At 46.8% G+C, this 17,694-nt stretch overlaps 1 protein-coding gene across 1 annotated transcript in view; it reads left to right on the top strand.

Moving 5' to 3' along the window:
* Positions 1–243: 243 nt before the first annotated feature.
* Positions 244–17,694, top strand: part of STRC (stereocilin) — a 176,421-nt gene continuing 158,970 nt past the window's right edge. The window contains exon 1 of the mRNA XM_069766138.1: positions 244–363. The gene's annotated coding sequence lies outside the window, so the exon portion shown is untranslated. The remainder of the gene's footprint in view (positions 364–17,694) is intronic.

Below are 17,694 nucleotides of genomic sequence, written 5' to 3'. Positions count from 1 at the left end.
AAAAATCCTATAGTTCAAAAACTTGACGTGATAGAGAAAAACTGAGATCATTTCTGGATTCAGCATCCAAAAATTAATTAAGAACAGTTGTCTGACCTAACTCCTAAAAAATTGTGTTCCTCAGTGAATTGTTCTGCTTGCATCAATGTGTTAGTAGCAAAGTCTGATGATTTCCATATGCCATGTACATTTATGAGCTGGTTTTAGGTAGTTTCAATTAAATGTTTCAGGCTTGGTCATCTCATTTGCTACTTGACATACGAGGACCTGCAAAGTTTTCAGCCCTTTCACTACCCACTAGGAACAGTGGAGAAGAAACTGCTTGAGTGTGTTTCACAGAGGACACTATCCCATCGTGGACGAGTAAGTTGTCATTGCATGACAAGAAACCTGAATTGCTGCATTTTAGTCCTATGTACATTAGTTTGCGAAAGTATTCACCCCCTTGGCTTTTTACCTATTTTCTTACATTGCAACCTGTGTGTAAAGATTTTTGTAATCCAATTTGTGTGTGATACATCAGCACTAAAAAGTCTAAGTTGGTGAAGTGAAGTGAGAAAAATGTACGCATAAATTACATTTATGGGATCAAATAACTCAAAATTGGTATGTGCATATGTATTCAACCCTTTTGCGACGAAACCCCTAAAAATTTCTGTTATAACCAATTACCTTCATAATATGCTTAGTGAAAGGAAGTTCCCTGTGTGCAATCTAAGTGTCACATGTCAGTCAGTATATACACACATTTTCTGAAAGGCCACAGAGGCTGCTACACCATTAACCTATGTACGACCAATGATGGACATAGCATGTCATGAGTGGGTGTCAGTTCCCGTGTCATGACGTACTATGTCCGCTAGGGGCTAAAACTGTCACTGGGTGTAAACACTGACAGCTGAGCGGCACCCACCAGATCACTGCAGGAGATCGACACTGCTAATGGCCGAGCTCCTGCGGTGACAGCACCATCCCTGGCTGTTTAACTCCCTAAATACTGGAATCGATATCCATCGCAGCATTTAGAAGGCAGGGAGAGGAAGCCCGATCATTGCCATCGTGACCCTACGACCCCTCAGTTCAACAAGCTGTGGAAAGCATCTTAGACCATGCTCAGAGCATGGTCCAAGAAGCTTGTGTCAGTGCAGCAATGAAAAATATAAAGCATTGTAATACTTTATACCAGCGATCAAATTGAAAAAGGTGCAAGTCACATAGAGAGGGACTAAGTAAAAAAAAAAAAATCTGCAGACATAATAAAAAATCACAAAATAATAATAATAAAAAATACATGTAAATAAGTATTTTTAAAACAAACAAAAAAGGACACATAGTTGGTATCGCCACACAGGGCCGCCATCAGGGCATGACAGCCGTGACTGGCGTATGGGGCCCGGTGAGCAGAGGGGGCCCGCATCGGGCCCCGTCTCATCTGGTCACCGGGCCCCCCCTGCAGGCGCTGCGGCAGCGGCACACTATTGACGTGCGGGCCCGCGCCCGCACGTCAATAGTTAACAGCCGCCAGCCAGTCTGAGGCTGGCGGCTGAATAGGGCCGCAGTGCGCACTCGCCGGCGTCGCCGGCGTCTGACGTCATTGTCAGCCGCCGGGCCCGGCGGCGAGTGCGTCTGTGTGGAGCCTGGAGAGGGAGCTTCACCCGGCGCTGGAGCTTGGCCAGGTAAGAAGTTGTGTTTTTTTTTTTCTTTGAGAGCTGCTGCGATCCAGGGGGGCCCGGGGGGCAGGATGATGGACACAGGGGCAGAAATGCTGGACACACAGGGGCAGAAATGCCGCACACAGTGGGGCAGAATGGTGGACACAGTGGGGCAGAATGCTGGACACAGTGGGGCAGAATGGTGGACACACAGGGGCAGAAATGCTGGACACACGGGCAGAATGGTGGACACAGTGGGGCAGAATGCTGGACACACAGGGGCAGAAATGCTGGACACACAGGGGCAGAATGGTGGACACAGTAGGGCAGAATGCTGGACACACAGGGGCAGAAATGCTGGACACAGTGGGGCAGAATGGTGGACACAGTGGGGCAGAATGCTGGACACACAGGGGCAGAAATGCTGGACACACAGGGGCAGAATGGTGGACACAGTGGGGCAGAATGCTGGACACACAGTGGGGCAGAAATGCTGGACACAGTGGGACAGAATGGTGGACACAGTGGGGCAGAATGCTGGACACACAGGGGCAGAAAGGCTGGACACACGGGCAGAATGGTGGACACAGTGGGGCAGAATGCTGGACACACAGGGGCAGAAATGCTGGACACACAGGGGCAGAATGGTGGACACAGTGGGTGTTATGGCTGGCAATCAGGCAACACAGCGTGCAGTAATCAGCGCACATACAGAGATCTGGCAATAACCCAAAACAATAGGACGAGCTCAGAGACGTGGAATCTCTGTAGACTGCAGTACCTGAACTGTCCTCACACAACTGGAAGCAGCAGTGGATTGCGCCTATCACTACCTATGCAACTCGGCACTGCCTGAGGAGCTGACTAGCCTGAAGATAGAAATACAAGCCTGACTTACCTCAGAGAAATACCCCAAAGGAATAGGCAGCCCCCACATATAATGACTGTTAGCAAGATGAAAAGACAAACGTAGGAATGAAATAGATTCAGCAAAGTGAGGCCCGATATTCTAGACAGAGCGAGGATAGCAAAGAGAACTATGCAGTCTACAAAAAACCCTAAAACGAAAACCACGCAAAGGGGCAAAAAGACCCACCGTGCCGAACTAACAGCACGGCGGTGCACCCCTTTGCTTCTCAGAGCTTCCAGCAAAAGATAATAACAAGCTGGACAGAAAAAACAGAAAACAAACTAGAAGCACTTATCTAGCAGAGCAGCAGGCCCAAGGAAAGATGCAGTAGCTCAGATCCAACACTGGAACATTGACAAGGAGCAAGGAAGACAGACTCAGGTGGAGCTAAATAGCAAGGCAGCCAACGAGCTCACCAAAACACCTGAGGGAGGACGCCCAGAGACTGCAATACCACTTGTGACCACAGAATTCACAACAGTACCCCCCCCTTGAGGAGGGGTCACCGAACCCTCACCAGAACCCCCAGGCCGACCAGGATGAGCCACATGAAAGGCACGAACAAGATCTGGGGCATGGACATCAGAGGCAAAAACCCAGGAATTATCTTCCTGAGCATAACCCTTCCATTTGACCAGATACTGGAGTTTCCGTCTAGAGACACGAGAATCCAAAATCTTCTCCACAATATACTCCAATTCCCCCTCCACCAAAACAGGGGCAGGAGGCTCCACAGATGGAACCATAGGTGCCACGTATCTCCTCAACAACGACCTATGGAATACATTATGTATGGAAAAGGAGTCTGGGAGGGTCAGACGAAAAGACACCGGATTGAGAATCTCAGAAATCCTATACGGACCAATAAAACGAGGTTTAAATTTAGGAGAGGAAACCTTCATAGGTATATGACGAGAAGATAACCAAACCAGATCCCCAACACGAAGTCGGGGTCCCACACGGCGTCTGCGATTAGCGAAAAGCTGAGCCTTCTCCTGGGACAAGGTCAAATTGTCCACTACCTGAGTCCAGATCTGCTGCAACCTGTCCACCACATAATCCACACCAGGACAGTCCGAAGACTCAACCTGTCCTGAAGAGAAACGAGGATGGAACCCAGAATTGCAGAAAAATGGAGAGACCAAGGTAGCCGAGCTGGCCCGATTATTAAGGGCGAACTCAGCCAACGGTAAAAATGACACCCAATCATCCTGGTCAGCGGAAACAAAACATCTCAGATATGTTTCCAAGGTCTGATTGGTTCGTTCGGTCTGGCCATTAGTCTGAGGATGGAAGGCCGAGGAAAAAGATAGGTCAATGCCCATCCTACCACAAAAGGCTCGCCAGAACCTTGAGACAAACTGGGAACCTCTGTCAGAAACAATATTCTCAGGAATGCCATGTAAACGAACCACATGCTGGAAGAACAAAGGCACCAAATCAGAGGAGGAAGGCAATTTAACCAAGGGCACCAGATGGACCATTTTAGAAAAGCGATCACAGACCACCCAAATGACAGACATCTTTTGAGAAACGGGAAGGTCAGAAATGAAATCCATCGAAATATGTGTCCAAGGCCTCTTCGGGACCGGCAAGGGCAAAAGCAACCCACTGGCACGTGAACAGCAGGGCTTAGCCCTAGCACAAATTCCACAGGACTGCACAAAAGCACGCACATCCCGCGACAGAGACGGCCACCAAAAGGATCTAGCAACCAACTCCCTGGTACCAAAGATTCCTGGATGACCGGCCAGCACCGAACAATGAAGTTCAGAGATAACTTTACTAGTCCACCTATCAGGGACGAACAGTTTCTCGGCCGGACAACGATCAGGTTTATTAGCCTGAAATTTCTGCAACACTCTCCGCAAATCAGGGGAGATGGCAGACACAATGACTCCTTCCTTGAGGATACTCGCCGGCTCAGATAACCCCGGAGAGTCGGGCACAAAACTCCTAGACAGAGCATCCGCCTTCACATTTTTAGAGCCCGGAAGGTATGAAATCACAAAATCAAAACGAGCAAAAAATAACGACCAACGGGCCTGTCTAGGATTCAAGCGCTTGGCAGACTCAAGATAAGTAAGGTTCTTATGATCAGTCAAAACCACCACGCGATGCTTAGCACCCTCAAGCCAATGACGCCACTCCTCGAATGCCCACTTCATGGCCAGCAACTCTCGGTTGCCCACATCATAATTACGCTCAGCAGCAGAAAATTTCCTGGAAAAGAAAGCACATGGTTTGAACACTGAGCAACCAGAACCTCTCTGTGACAAAACCGCCCCTGCACCAATCTCAGAAGCATCAACCTCGACCTGGAACGGAAGAGAAACATCAGGTTGACACAACACAGGGGCACAGCAAAAACGACGCTTCAACTCCTGAAAAGCTTCCACGGCAGCAGAAGACCAATTAACCAAATCAGCACCCTTCTTGGTCAAATCGGTCAATGGTCTGGCAATGCTAGAAAAATTACAGATGAAGCGACGATAAAAATTAGCAAAGCCCAGGAATTTCTGCAAACTTTTTAGAGATGTCGGCTGAGTCCAATCCTGGATGGCCTGAACCTTAACCGGATCCATCTCGATAGTAGAAGGGGAAAAGATGAACCCCAAAAATGAAACTTTCTGCACACCGAAGAGACACTTTGATCCCTTCACAAACAAGGAATTAGCACGCAGTACCTGGAAAACCATTCTGACTTGCTTTACATGAGACTCCCAATCATCTGAGAAGATCAAAATGTCATCCAAGTAAACAATCAAGAATTTATCCAGATACTCACGAAAAATGTCATGCATAAAAGACTGAAAAACAGATGGAGCATTGGCAAGTCCGAACGGCATCACCAGATACTCAAAATGACCCTCGGGCGTATTAAATGCCGTTTTCCATTCATCTCCCTGCCTGATTCTCACCAGATTATACGCACCACGAAGATCAATCTTAGTAAACCAACTAGCCCCCTTAATCCGAGCAAACAAGTCAGAAATCAATGGCAAGGGATACTGAAACTTAACAGTGATCTTATTAAGAAGGCGGTAATCAATACACGGTCTTAGCGAACCATCCTTCTTGGCTACAAAAAAGAACCCTGCTCCCAATGGTGACGACGATGGGCGAATATGTCCCTTCTCCAGGGACTCCTTCACATAACTGCGCATAGCGGTGTGTTCAGGTACGGACAAATTAAATAAACGACCCTTAGGGAATTTACTACCAGGAATCAAATCGATAGCACAATCACAATTCCTATGCGGAGGAAGGGCATCAGACTTGGACTCTTCAAATACATCCTGAAAGTCCGACAAGAACTCTGGGATGTCAGAAGGAATGGATGACGAAATAGACAAAAATGGAACATCACCATGTACTCCCTGACAACCCCAGCTGGTTACCGACATAGAGTTCCAATCCAATACTGGATTATGGGTTTGTAGCCATGGCAACCCCAACACGACCACATCATGCAAATTATGCAGTACCAAAAAGCGAATAACTTCCTGATGTGCAGGAGCCATGCACATGGTCAGCTGGGCCCAGTACTGAGGCTTATTCTTGGCCAGAGGTGTAGCATCAATTCCTCTCAACGGAATAGGACACCGCAAAGGCTCCAAGAAAAATCCACAACGTTTAGCATAATCCAAATCCATCAGATTCAGGGCAGCGCCTGAATCCACAAACGCCATGACAGAATATGATGACAAAGAGCACATTAAGGTAATGGACAAAAGGAATTTGGACTGTACAGTACCAATAACGGCAGAGCTATCGAACCGCCTAGTGCGTTTAGGACAATTAGAAATAGCATGAGTAGAATCACCACAATAGAAACACAGTCTGTTCAGACGTCTGTGTTCGTGCCGTTCTACTTTAGTCATAGTCCTGTTGCACTGCATAGGCTCAGGCTTACTCTCAGACAATACCGCCAGATGGTGCACAGATTTACGCTCGCGCAAGCGACGACCGATCTGAATGGCCAAGGACATAGACTCATTCAAACCAGCAGGCATAGGAAATCCCACCATTACATCCTTAAGAGCTTCAGAGAGACCCTTTCTGAACAAAGCCGCTAGTGCAGATTCATTCCACAGAGTGAGTACTGACCATTTTCTAAATTTCTGACAATATAGTTCTACATCATCCTGACCCTGGCATAAAGCCAGCAGATTTTTCTCAGCTTGATCCACTGAATTAGGCTCATCGTAAAGCAATCCCAGCGCCTGGAAAAATGCATCAATATTACTCAATGCAGAATCTCCTGGTGCAAGAGAAAACGCCCAGTCCTGTGGGTCGCCGCGCAAAAAAGAAATAATAATCAAAACCTGTTGAATAGGATTACCAGAAGAATGAGGTTTCAAGGCCAAAAATAGCTTACAATTATTTCTGAAGCTCAGGAACTTAGTTCTGTCACCAAAAAACAAATCAGGAATCGGAATTCTTGGTTCTAGCATCGATTTCTGATCAATAGTATCTTGAATCTTTTGTACATTTACAACGAGATTATCCACTGAGGAGCACAGAGCCTGAATATCCATGTCCACAGCTGTGTCCTGAAGCACTCTAATGTCTAGGGGAAAAAAAAGACTGAAGACAGAGCTAAGAAAAAAAAATGATGTCAGGATTTCTTTTTTCCCTCTATTGGAAATCATTGAATGGGCTCCTTGTACTGTTATGGCTGGCAATCAGGCAACACAGCGTGCAGTAATCAGCGCACATACAGAGATCTGGCAATAACCCAAAACAATAGGACGAGCTCAGAGACGTGGAATCTCTGTAGACTGCAGTACCTGAACTGTCCTCACACAACTGGAAGCAGCAGTGGATTGCGCCTATCACTACCTATGCAACTCGGCACTGCCTGAGGAGCTGACTAGCCTGAAGATAGAAATACAAGCCTGACTTACCTCAGAGAAATACCCCAAAGGAATAGGCAGCCCCCACATATAATGACTGTTAGCAAGATGAAAAGACAAACGTAGGAATGAAATAGATTCAGCAAAGTGAGGCCCGATATTCTAGACAGAGCGAGGATAGCAAAGAGAACTATGCAGTCTACAAAAAACCCTAAAACGAAAACCACGCAAAGGGGCAAAAAGACCCACCGTGCCGAACTAACAGCACGGCGGTGCACCCCTTTGCTTCTCAGAGCTTCCAGCAAAAGATAATAACAAGCTGGACAGAAAAAACAGAAAACAAACTAGAAGCACTTATCTAGCAGAGCAGCAGGCCCAAGGAAAGATGCAGTAGCTCAGATCCAACACTGGAACATTGACAAGGAGCAAGGAAGACAGACTCAGGTGGAGCTAAATAGCAAGGCAGCCAACGAGCTCACCAAAACACCTGAGGGAGGACGCCCAGAGACTGCAATACCACTTGTGACCACAGAATTCACAACAAGTGGGGCAGAATGCTGGACACACAGTGGGGCAGAAATGCTGGACACAGTGGGGCAGGATGCTGGACACAATGGGGCAGAAATGCTGGACACAGTGGGGCAGAAATGCTGGACACAGTGGGGCAGAAATGCTGGACACAGTGGGGCAGAAATGCTGGACACAGTGGGGCAGAAATGCTGGACACAGTGGGGCAGAAATGCTGGACACAGTGGGGCAGAAATGCTGGACACAGTGGGGCAGGATGCTGGACACAATGGGGCAGAAATGCCGGACACAGTGGGGCAGAAATGCCGGACACAGTGGGGCAGAAATGCCGGACACAGTGGGGCAGAATGCTGGACACACAGTGGGGCAGAATGCTGGACACACAGGGGCAGAATGCTGGACACAGTGGGGCAGAAATGCTGGACACAGTGGGACAGAATGGTGGACACACAGGGGCAGAAATGCCAGACACAGTGGGGCAGAATGGTGGACACACAGGGGCAGAAATGCCGGACACAGTGGGGCAGAAATGCCGGACACAGTGGGGCAGAAATGCCGGACACAGTGGGGCAGAATGCTGGACACACAGTGGGGCAGAATGCTGGACACACAGTGGGGCAGAATGTTGGACACAGTGGGGCAGAATGCTGGACACAGTGGGGCAGAATGCTGGACACAGTGGGGCAGAAATGCTGGATACAGTGACAGGGGCAGAATGCTGGACACAGTGACAGGTGCAGAATGCTGGACACAGGGGCAGACTGTGAGACCCAGGGGCAGAATGCGAGACACGGGGCAGAATGGAGATACGGGGCATGATTGGAGACACGGGGCAGGATGAAAGACATGGGGGCATGACTGGAGACAGATGGGGCAGGATTGGAGACAGATGGGGCAAATGGAGACACAGGGGGCATGATTGGAGACAAGTGTCAGGATTGCAGACATGGGGGCATGGTTGGAGACATAGGGGGCAGAATGGAGACATGGGGCATGATTGGAGACACTGGGGGCAGAATTGGAGACAGATCGTGCAGGATCATGGGGCAGGATGGATATGATGGAGACAGATGGGGCAGGATGGAGAGATCACATGGGGCGATCATATGGGGCAGGATAAGGAGATCATATGGGGCAGAATGGATACTCATGAGGGCAGGATGGGAGAATATCTGGCTGACGCCAGGAATGAGACACACGGGGCCAGGCTGGGTGATATTATTAATACCATAGGGGCTAATTTAGGGATATTATTACTGCAGTGATGTATTTATTTTATTGTTTGAGTATACTGTTTTAAATGGGGGGCGGTCCTGTTACTGTATAGAGTGATACTATGTCGCCTTCTTCATGTGGTGTAATGTAGAAGTTGTGAAAAATTAAGTAATGTGTTCTGCAAGCGGAGCTCGAGATAACTGTGTTATTTCCTGCAGAGAGAAGTCCTGGCTGGATGAAATGATGGCGGTCTGTGCTGGATGAAAGATGAAGGACTTCACCTAGAGACGTCACTGGTGAGTCAGTGTGTTACCTATACACTGACACTATACACTGTATACAGAGCTCCTGTGTATAATTTCACTAGTGATCACTATATTATCTGTACACAGACACTGCATACTAAGTACAGATCTCCTGTGTATAATGGCACTTATGGTGATAGTATGGTGCTTTTTTAAAAATTACTGATCAGAATTGTAGTATTCAGTCACTATGTGGTGGTAATATGTGGTCTGGACATGGTGTTGTGGTATTTGTTCCTTGTATGTGATATTATTCGATCACTGTGGTGGTAATATGTCATCTGGTCATGGTGTTGTGGTATTTGTTCCTTCTATGTGATATTATTGGGCATTTTAAAAATTGAAAAATAAATAAAAATATACCTAAATTGTATTGCATATTTTAACAAATATTTAATAGGTTACAGCAGAGTAGGGCCTGGCCAAAAGTGTCTACCGTGTTATAGTGGCGGCTTAAAAAATCTTTTGGCCAAAACAAAAGCTGCCTGCTATATGTGTGATCTGGTGATGGGAACTGTTAATGTGTGATTGGTGAGAAGTGGAGTTTTTCCAAGAGAGAGCGGTGGGACTGTGGACAGTTTGAGGGGTGGAGCCTGGAGGCGGGGCTGGGGTGGAGCCTGGAGGCGGGGCTGGGGTGGAGCCTGGGCGGAGTCTCAAGGGGGCCCCGAAAATTTTGCCAGTATGGGGCCCCGAAATTTCTAGTGGCAGCCCTGTCGCCACATCCAGAACGAACCGAAAACTGTAACTGTAGTTAACCCTTAGAGAGAATGCCTTAAAAAAATGTGGCAAAGTATGGTTTTTCATCATACTCCTAGAGAAAAAGTAAAATAAAAAGGCGATCAAAAAGACAAATGTAAATAAAAATTGTATCTCTGGAAACGTCATCTTGTCCCTCAAAAAACAAGCCACTATACAACTTCATCGTTGGAGAAATAAAAAAGCTACAGCTCTCAAAATAAAGCGATGCAACAACATTTTTTCAATAAAATAGTTTTTATTGTGTAAAAGCGGCAAAACATAAAAAAAATGTGCTATCACTGTAATCGTACTGACCCCAAAAATAAAGTTGTCTTATCACTTTTCCCAAACCAGGGATTCAAGCTTGAGGAGGCTAATTTGCATATTCCAGGTGCTTTCTGGGAAAAGCGAAGAGTCTCCCTAAGCTAGAAGATCGTTGGGTACAGCCGGGACCAGCTGCTTGGAAAGAATCACCAAACCAGGGATTCAAGCTTGAGGAGCCTAATTTGCATATTCCAGGTGCTTTCTGGGAAAAGCGAAGAGTCTCCCTAAGCTAGAAGATCGTTGGGTACAGCCGGGACCAGCTGCTTGGAAAGAATCACCAAACCAGGGATTCAAGCTTGAGGAGGCTAATTTGCATATTCCAGGTGCTTTCTGGGAAAAGCGAAGAGTCTCCCTAAGCTAGAAGATCGTTGGGTACAGCCGGGACCAGCTGCTTGGAAAGAATCACCAAACCAGGGATTCAAGCTTGAGGAGGCTAATTTGCATATTCCAGGTGCTTTCTGGGAAAAGCGAAGAGTCTACCTAAGCTAGAAGATCGTTGGGTACAGCCGGGACCAGCTGCTTGGAAAGAATCACCAAACCAGGGATTCAAGCTTGAGGAGGCTAATTTGCATATTCCAGGTGCTTTCTGGGAAAAGCGAAGAGTCTCCCTAAGCTAGAAGATCGTTGGGTACAGCCGGGACCAGCTGCTTGGAAAGAATCACCAAACCAGGGATTCAAGCTTGAGGAGGCTAATTTGCATATTCCAGGTGCTTTCTGGGAAAAGCGAAGAGTCTCCCTAAGCTAGAAGATCGTTGGGTACAGCCGGGACCAGCTGCTTGGAAAGAATCACCAAACCAGGGATTCAAGCTTGAGGAGGCTAATTTGCATATTCCAGGTGCTTTCTGGGAAAAGCGAAGAGTCTCCCTAAGCTAGAAGATCGTTGGGTACAGCCGGGACCAGCTGCTTGGAAAGAATCACCAAACCAGGGATTCAAGCTTGAGGAGGCTAATTTGCATATTCCAGGTGCTTTCTGGGAAAAGCGAAGAGTCTCCCTAAGCTAGAAGATCGTTGGGTACAGCCGGGACCAGCTGCTTGGAAAGAATCACCAAACCAGGGATTCAAGCTTGAGGAGGCTAATTTGCATATTCCAGGTGCTTTCTGGGAAAAGCGAAGAGTCTCCCTAAGCTAGAAGATCGTTGGGTACAGCCGGGACCAGCTGCTTGGAAAGAATCACCAAACCAGGGATTCAAGCTTGAGGAGGCTAATTTGCATATTCCAGGTGCTTTCTGGGAAAAGCGAAGAGTCTCCCTAAGCTAGAAGATCGTTGGGTACAGCCGGGACCAGCTGCTTGGAAAGAATCACCAAACCAGGGATTCAAGCTTGAGGAGGCTAATTTGCATATTCCAGGTGCTTTCTGGGAAAAGCGAAGAGTCTCCCTAAGCTAGAAGATCGTTGGGTACAGCCGGGACCAGCTGCTTGGAAAGAATCACCAAACCAGGGATTCAAGCTTGAGGAGGCTAATTTGCATATTCCAGGTGCTTTCTGGGAAAAGCGAAGAGTCTCCCTAAGCTAGAAGATCGTTGGGTACAGCCGGGACCAGCTGCTTGGAAAGAATCACCAAACCAGGGATTCAAGCTTGAGGAGGCTAATTTGCATATTCCAGGTGCTTTCTGGGAAAAGCGAAGAGTCTCCCTAAGCTAGAAGATCGTTGGGTACAGCCGGGACCAGCTGCTTGGAAAGAATCACCAAACCAGGGATTCAAGCTTGAGGAGGCTAATTTGCATATTCCAGGTGCTTTCTGGGAAAAGCGAAGAGTCTCCCTAAGCTAGAAGATCGTTGGGTACAGCCGGGACCAGCTGCTTGGAAAGAATCACCAAACCAGGGATTCAAGCTTGAGGAGGCTAATTTGCATATTCCAGGTGCTTTCTGGGAAAAGCGAAGAGTCTCCCTAAGCTAGAAGATCGTTGGGTACAGCCGGGACCAGCTGCTTGGAAAGAATCACCAAACCAGGGATTCAAGCTTGAGGAGGCTAATTTGCATATTCCAGGTGCTTTCTGGGAAAAGCGAAGAGTCTCCCTAAGCTAGAAGATCGTTGGGTACAGCCGGGACCAGCTGCTTGGAAAGAATCACCAAACCAGGGATTCAAGCTTGAGGAGGCTAATTTGCATATTCCAGGTGCTTTCTGGGAAAAGCGAAGAGTCTCCCTAAGCTAGAAGATCGTTGGGTACAGCCGGGACCAGCTGCTTGGAAAGAATCACCAAACCAGGGATTCAAGCTTGAGGAGGCTAATTTGCATATTCCAGGTGCTTTCTGGGAAAAGCGAAGAGTCTCCCTAAGCTAGAAGATCGTTGGGTACAGCCGGGACCAGCTGCTTGGAAAGAATCACCAAACCAGGGATTCAAGCTTGAGGAGGCTAATTTGCATATTCCAGGTGCTTTCTGGGAAAAGCGAAGAGTCTCCCTAAGCTAGAAGATCGTTGGGTACAGCCGGGACCTGCTGCTTGGAAAGAATCACCAAACCAGGGATTCAAGCTTGAGGAGGCTAATTTGCATATTCCAGGTGCTTTCTGGGAAAAGCGAAGAGTCTCCCTAAGCTAGAAGATCGTTGGGTACAGCCGGGACCAGCTGCTTGGAAAGAATCACCAAACCAGGGATTCAAGCTTGAGGAGGCTAATTTGCATATTCCAGGTGCTTTCTGGGAAAAGCGAAGAGTCTCCCTAAGCTAGAAGATCGTTGGGTACAGCCGGGACCAGCTGCTTGGAAAGAATCACCAAACCAGGGATTCAAGCTTGAGGAGGCTAATTTGCATATTCCAGGTGCTTTCTGGGAAAAGCGAAGAGTCTCCCTAAGCTAGAAGATCGTTGGGTACAGCCGGGACCTGCTGCTTGGAAAGAATCACCAAACCAGGGATTCAAGCTTGAGGAGGCTAATTTGCATATTCCAGGTGCTTTCTGGGAAAAGCGAAGAGTCTCCCTAAGCTAGAAGATCGTTGGGTACAGCCGGGACCAGCTGCTTGGAAAGAATCACCAAACCAGGGATTCAAGCTTGAGGAGGCTAATTTGCATATTCCAGGTGCTTTCTGGGAAAAGCGAAGAGTCTCCCTAAGCTAGAAGATCGTTGGGTACAGCCGGGACCAGCTGCTTGGAAAGAATCACCAAACCAGGGATTCAAGCTTGAGGAGGCTAATTTGCATATTCCAGGTGCTTTCTGGGAAAAGCGAAGAGTCTCCCTAAGCTAGAAGATCGTTGGGTACAGCCGGGACCTGCTGCTTGGAAAGAATCACCAAACCAGGGATTCAAGCTTGAGGAGGCTAATTTGCATATTCCAGGTGCTTTCTGGGAAAAGCGAAGAGTCTCCCTAAGCTAGAAGATCGTTGGGTACAGCCGGGACCAGCTGCTTGGAAAGAATCACCAAACCAGGGATTCAAGCTTGAGGAGGCTAATTTGCATATTCCAGGTGCTTTCTGGGAAAAGCGAAGAGTCTCCCTAAGCTAGAAGATCGTTGGGTACAGCCGGGACCAGCTGCTTGGAAAGAATCACCAAACCAGGGATTCAAGCTTGAGGAGGCTAATTTGCATATTCCAGGTGCTTTCTGGGAAAAGCGAAGAGTCTCCCTAAGCTAGAAGATCGTTGGGTACAGCCGGGACCAGCTGCTTGGAAAGAATCACCAAACCAGGGATTCAAGCTTGAGGAGGCTAATTTGCATATTCCAGGTGCTTTCTGGGAAAAGCGAAGAGTCTCCCTAAGCTAGAAGATCGTTGGGTACAGCCGGGACCAGCTGCTTGGAAAGAATCACCAAACCAGGGATTCAAGCTTGAGGAGGCTAATTTGCATATTCCAGGTGCTTTCTGGGAAAAGCGAAGAGTCTCCCTAAGCTAGAAGATCGTTGGGTACAGCCGGGACCAGCTGCTTGGAAAGAATCACCAAACCAGGGATTCAAGCTTGAGGAGGCTAATTTGCATATTCCAGGTGCTTTCTGGGAAAAGCGAAGAGTCTCCCTAAGCTAGAAGATCGTTGGGTACAGCCGGGACCTGCTGCTTGGAAAGAATCACCAAACCAGGGATTCAAGCTTGAGGAGGCTAATTTGCATATTCCAGGTGCTTTCTGGGAAAAGCGAAGAGTCTCCCTAAGCTAGAAGATCGTTGGGTACAGCCGGGACCAGCTGCTTGGAAAGAATCACCAAACCAGGGATTCAAGCTTGAGGAGGCTAATTTGCATATTCCAGGTGCTTTCTGGGAAAAGCGAAGAGTCTCCCTAAGCTAGAAGATCGTTGGGTACAGCCGGGACCAGCTGCTTGGAAAGAATCACCAAACCAGGGATTCAAGCTTGAGGAGGCTAATTTGCATATTCCAGGTGCTTTCTGGGAAAAGCGAAGAGTCTCCCTAAGCTAGAAGATCGTTGGGTACAGCCGGGACCTGCTGCTTGGAAAGAATCACCAAACCGCGCGCCGTAAATTTTGCCTGTAGGACATTAATGCAAGAGAGCTTGGCTGACTAGATTACACAAGAAGGAAAACACACAGCAAGTCAGCAGGATCTAGGAGCAACATGGCAGATGTGACAACCTACATGGTGAGCTGCAGCATGTGCTACATGTTCACAGATCGACCAGAAGAAGAATTAAATTTCACCTGTCAGAAGTGTAGACTAGTGGCCCTTTTAGAAGAAAAGGTGCGGGGTCTGGAAGAAAGAATAGCAACTTTGAAACTCATCAAAGAGAATGAAGACTTTCTAGACAGAACAGAAGCATCTCTACTGGTCACAGAAGGTGAAAAAAGTGTCAGAGAACCTCCAAAAGCAGATGAGTGGAAGCATGTGACCAAAAGAAGCAAGAAGACCATGGAGAAATCACCAACCACACAACTGAAGAACCGATATCAAATCTTTGTAGAGGATGAAGATGGCACACCTAAGGATGAAACAATACCAGCAAGCAAAAAAGAAAAGGGCACACAGCAACAAGTGACAGCAAAAAGTACAGCCAAGAAGCAACAAAGAGTGGTGGTGGTGGGAGACTCACTACTGAGAGGCACAGAAGCAGCCATCTGCAGACCGGACATAACTGCAAGAGAAGTATGCTGCCTTCCAGGTGCGATGATCAAGGATGTGACCGATAGGATACCAAAGCTCTTCAGCTCCAAGGACGTCCACCCATTTCTTCTGATACATGTTGGCACCAATGACACGGCAAGGAAGGACCTACCGACAATCTGCAAAGACTTTGAAGAGTTGGGGAAGAAAGTAAAGGAACTGGATGCACAGGTAGTTTTTTCTTCTATCCTTCCAGTAGACGGGCATGGCACCAGGAGATGGAACAGGATCCTTGATGCAAACAACTGGCTAAGACGATGGTGCAGACAACAAGGATTCGGATTCCTGGACCACGGTGTGAATTACTTGTACGATGGACTCCTCGCCAGAGACGGACTACACCTCAACAAACCTGGGAAACACACATTCGCCAGAAGACTCGCTACACTCATCAGGAGGGCGTTAAACTAGAAGAAGAGGGGACGGGAAGAAAAACATTAGACTTGAACAAAGAAGATCCAGGAAAACATACTCAGAAGGGAGGTAAGAACATTTCTAAAACAATCCACAGCGAGGAGATTGGAACAAAACAAAATCCTCTAAACTGCATGCTCGCAAACGCCAGAAGCCTGACAAACAAGATGGAAGAACTAGAAGCAGAAGTATCTACAGGTAACTTTGACATAGTGGGAATAACCGAAACATGGTTAGATGAAAGCTATGACTGGGCAGTTAACTTACTGGGTTACAGTCTGTTTAGAAAGGATCGTAAAAATCGGAGAGGAGGAGGGGTTTGTCTCTATGTAAAGTCTTGTCTAAAGTCCACTTTAAGGGAGGATATTAGCGAAGGAAATGAGGATGTCGAGTCCATATGGGTCGAAATTCATGGAGGGAAAAATGGTAACAAAATTCTCATTGGGGTCTGTTACAAACCCCCAAATATAACAGAAACCATGGAAAGTCTACTTCTAAAGCAGATAGATGAAGCTGCAACCCATAATGAGGTCCTGGTTATGGGGGACTTTAACTACCCGGATATTAACTGGGAAACAGAAACCTGTGAAACCCATAAAGGCAACAGGTTTCTGCTAATAACCAAGAAAAATTATCTTTCACAATTGGTGCAGAATCCAACCAGAGGAGCAGCACTTTTAGACCTAATACTATCTAATAGACCTGACAGAATAACAAATCTGCAGGTGGTCGGGCATCTAGGAAATAGCGACCACAATATTGTACAGTTTCACCTGTCTTTCACTAGGGGGACTTGTCAGGGAGTCACAAAAACACTGAACTTTAGGAAGGCAAAGTTTGACCAGCTTAGAGATGCCCTTAATCTGGTAGACTGGGACAATATCCTCAGAAATAAGAATACAGATAATAAATGGGAAATGTTTAAGAACATCCTAAATAGGCAGTGTAAGCGGTTTATACCTTGTGGGAATAAAAGGACTAGAAATAGGAAAAACCCAATGTGGCTAAACAAAGAAGTAAGACAGGCAATTAACAGTAAAAAGAAAGCATTTGCACTACTAAAGCAGGATGGCACCATTGAAGCTCTAAAAAACTATAGGGAGAAAAATACTTTATCTAAAAAACTAATTAAAGCTGCCAAAAAGGAAACAGAGAAGCACATTGCTAAGGAGAGTAAAACTAATCCCAAACTGTTCTTCAACTATATCAATAGTAAAAGAATAAAAACTGAAAATGTAGGCCCCTTAAAAAATAGTGAGGAAAGAATGGTTGTAGATGACGAGGAAAAAGCTAACATATTAAACACCTTCTTCTCCACGGTATTCACGGTGGAAAATGAAATGCTAGGTGAAATCCCAAGAAACAATGAAAACCCTATATTAAGGGTCACCAATCTAACCCAAGAAGAGGTGCGAAACCGGCTAAATAAGATTAAAATAGATAAATCTCCGGGTCCGGATGGCATACACCCACGAGTACTAAGAGAACTAAGTAATGTAATAGATAAACCATTATTTCTTATTTTTAGGGACTCTATAGCGACAGGGTCTGTTCCGCAGGATTGGCGCATAGCAAATGTGGTGCCAATATTCAAAAAGGGCTCTAAAAGTGAACCTGGAAATTATAGGCCAGTAAGTCTAACCTCTATTGTTGGTAAAATATTTGAAGGGTTTCTGAGGGATGTTATTCTGGATTATCTCAATGAGAATAACTGTTTAACT

The sequence above is a fragment of the Ranitomeya imitator genome, chromosome 4 (assembly GCF_032444005.1).
Source record: "Ranitomeya imitator isolate aRanImi1 chromosome 4, aRanImi1.pri, whole genome shotgun sequence".
NCBI classification, from domain to species: Eukaryota; Metazoa; Chordata; class Amphibia; order Anura; family Dendrobatidae; genus Ranitomeya; species Ranitomeya imitator.
This window is presented reverse-complemented; position numbering and strand designations above follow the sequence as displayed.